Consider the following 3,239-nt stretch of genomic DNA (forward strand, 5'->3'; position numbering starts at 1 on the left):
CCATCCAGAATCACAGTCTTGCAAACCCGCTGAGGCAGTCCTGCTCTGTGCTGGAGTGTCGTGGGAGTCGGAGCTGACTTGACGGCAGGGAGGTTGGATCTTGAGTGATTCCGCTCCAGGAGCCAGCCTCGATGCCATCTCTCCTGGGCTCTCTTTTTGCAGTTAGTTATCACCACTGGCATTTTGCACTCCTAACTGCTTCCATTCATCTGGCTTTCTCCATCTGCAACACTGGGCATTTGGTTGGAATATACACCTTGACAGAGCTTCTTGCCCTTTCTCTTCCCTTACAGAAAGCAACAGCAGATGCCTGGCTTCATCATGCCTCTGTCTCACATCTCCCTGACTGGTACCCCCTTCTAGCAAATTAAAATCCCTTTCTGAATGAGCAACCCCCTGCCTTTTCTCTCTCTCCTTCTTACGCTCCACTCACCTCTCCTTGTCTTCCTTCCATTCCTATCCTTTGTCAGTAAACACTAAGTATTGCTTATACCGGAACACACACTGCTGCTTCGCGTCCTGGCTGCGCTTGGCATACCGAGGTTAGAGAAATGCTACGTCCACTTCACAAAAGCATTCCCGCTCTCTGAAGCCTTCCTCCACTTTTCTTCCAGAAAGTCCCAAATACTCACATCCCCCTGCCGTTCATCTTCAAGCACAGAAGGTTTTCTTGACCTCTGCACCCCCAGCTTCCAGTCGATGAGTGAGCCCTTGGTAAACGTTATGTTGAATGGATGGAATTACGGTCTATTGATTACAGCCAAGTGCACAAGTTGGGGAGCAAAGAAAAGCGAGGGAACTATTTGATGGTTTCTCAATAACCTGTCTAAAGGGGTATAGGCAAAGAACCTTGGTATGAACCTTAGATCAAACCAAACATCCATGAGCAGTAATGAAGAGAAACGACTGATGGAGAGAAAGAGCGGTCAACGAGAACCAGGGATGACGGAGGCTTGGAAGCCAAGGCAGCTAGGTGGCTTCACGAAGGAGTTGTGCCCGAACACGCATCTGAGGTTCAACTGTAGTCTTTCCCTGTCCAGAGGAAAGACAGGTAAAGAAAGCTGAAGGCCCATGGAAACAATTAGTCCAATGGACGAAAGGACCCCAGGAATGCCAGTCTACATGATCCTGAGACCAGGAGAACTAGATGGTGCCCGGCTACCACAGCTGATTGTTCTGGAAGGTACTAGAGACTGGATGGAAAATGTGGAACTAGACTCAAAACCATACAACCAAGACCAGGCTTACTGGTTAAGGGAACCGAGAACCGATGAGCCCCCAAGACTGTGGTCCCTAGCCACCCTTCAGGTCTGGAAAAGAACTCACCACCATGGCTCAATTTTTAGTTAAACAACAGATGGGTCAAGAAGAAGAACAATTGGGAGGTATAGACCCCCTAGAATAATCAACTGTTAGAGATCAACAGAGGGGCCAGGAAGGGAGTGATAACTAACTGCAAAAAGGGAGTGATGAAACCAGTCAACAGGGCGGAGGTTGCTAGAAGAGATGTTGCCCTGGGATGACGACCACTCGGGGAATTGTGGTTACTGACCTGCTCTGTAAACTTTCACATCACTCATAGCAAAAAATCAAAACAAACAAACAAAAACTGACCCAAAGAACGACAGAATCAGCGCCAGGGATTAGAAACAGGAAATATCATGGGGGGAGGAAGGCAGGGAGAGGGCGAGGGGGGTGACAGGACAGAATACAGTCAGTGGGCGGTACAGGCTGCGGGCAGAAGAAAAACCAGTCCTGTCGCTAGAGCGCCTTGGGGTCCGGTCCTATCACCCAAGGCAAAGCACATTCCTGCCCTGGCTGAAAAAGCTTGCTTGCTTGCCTTTTCTTCTTTTTATATCCCAGACATCTTTATTTTACACAGATTACGCCATGAACTCATAGGGAGTGGGGCTCCATTGTTCCGTTCCTCTCTCTCTGGGTGGGGCAGTCTGGTGCATCAGACACACCCAGGTGCCCTGCTCCTTGGAGGGGTGGGGTGGGTGGGGGTGGGGCACCTCTCTCCTTCACGCACTTCAGGAAGCTGTCCCGGTTCTCAGGGTGCTTAATACACTCACGAGCCCATTCATTCTCTTGGTGAGCATCTTGTCTTTAACATGTGTGTTCACAGGCCGGCAGCATGGCATGCTGAGTCACAGTGTCGACGTGTCCGGTTTCTCTGGGGTCACACCGTTCCCTTTTGAATGGTGCCCATTTCCTCAATGTCCACACAATCACCCGTCACGTAGATCCGAATGTCTGTGGCCAGAGGGACAGCTCCGTGTTTCCTACAGAGCCTGGAGAACAAACAGTGGGTGCCCCTCCATTTCCCTCTGTGTCTGTCATTTGGGTGGGTGGGGGGTATAGGGAAGGCACGGTGCAGCTAGAGAAAGAACAGATGACCTTGAGACGTGACCTCCTCAAGTTGCTATGGGCCTGGCCGCTCACTGAGGAGGCCTGTGTCTCTAATGTTTACCTTCAGCTGCGGGTGCTTTGTCTCTGAGGCTGCTCTTGGAGATTGCTAGGGCTTTAAAGCCCAGAGTGAGTGGAGTCACGGAGAACAAGCGAGAGCTGGATCCGGGAGATGAGGTGGCTGACAGCGTGTGAGAAACGTGGTGAAGTAGAAGAAGTGACCCAAGACAGCGGTTCTCAACGTGGGGGTCGAACGACCCTTTCCCAGGGGCCGTCCGATTCATAACAGTGCCAAAATGACCGTGATGAAGTAGCAACGAAAATAATGTTATGGTTGGAGGTCACCACCGCATGAGGAACTGGATTAAAGGGTCGTGGCATTGGGAAGGTTGAAAACCACTGACCTCAGAGGCCCAAACAGGGAGAAAGAAATAATGGTAGGGAAGATGGGGAAAGAGCTTGATTGGTAAAGAATTGGGCTGAGGGGCCATGGAGTTTATGAGAATGATGGTGGAACAATTTGGAGCTGGATATCAATAATGGCTGTTCAACATGAAGAGTGTATAATTGATGGCTCCGAATTATACATGTAGAAGTTATTGATGGGAGAATGTTTTGTTGTGTATATTTTTGCCACAATTGAAACAAAATAATAATTACACAAATAACAAGGAGTAAGTGCAAGGAAGGATAAAATGTTCTAAAATTGAACGTGGTGATGATTGTACAACTCTTCTTGATATGATTGAACTATTGAAATGTGGACAAAGTGCCAATAAAGACTGTTAAAAAAAAAGAATAAAGAATTTGCACAGAGGAGAGTTTTTTTT

The sequence above is a fragment of the Echinops telfairi genome, unplaced genomic scaffold (genome assembly GCF_000313985.2).
Source record: "Echinops telfairi isolate 266 unplaced genomic scaffold, ASM31398v2 ScPeMD7_2010;HRSCAF=2546, whole genome shotgun sequence".
In the NCBI taxonomy this organism is placed as follows: Eukaryota; Metazoa; Chordata; class Mammalia; order Afrosoricida; family Tenrecidae; genus Echinops; species Echinops telfairi.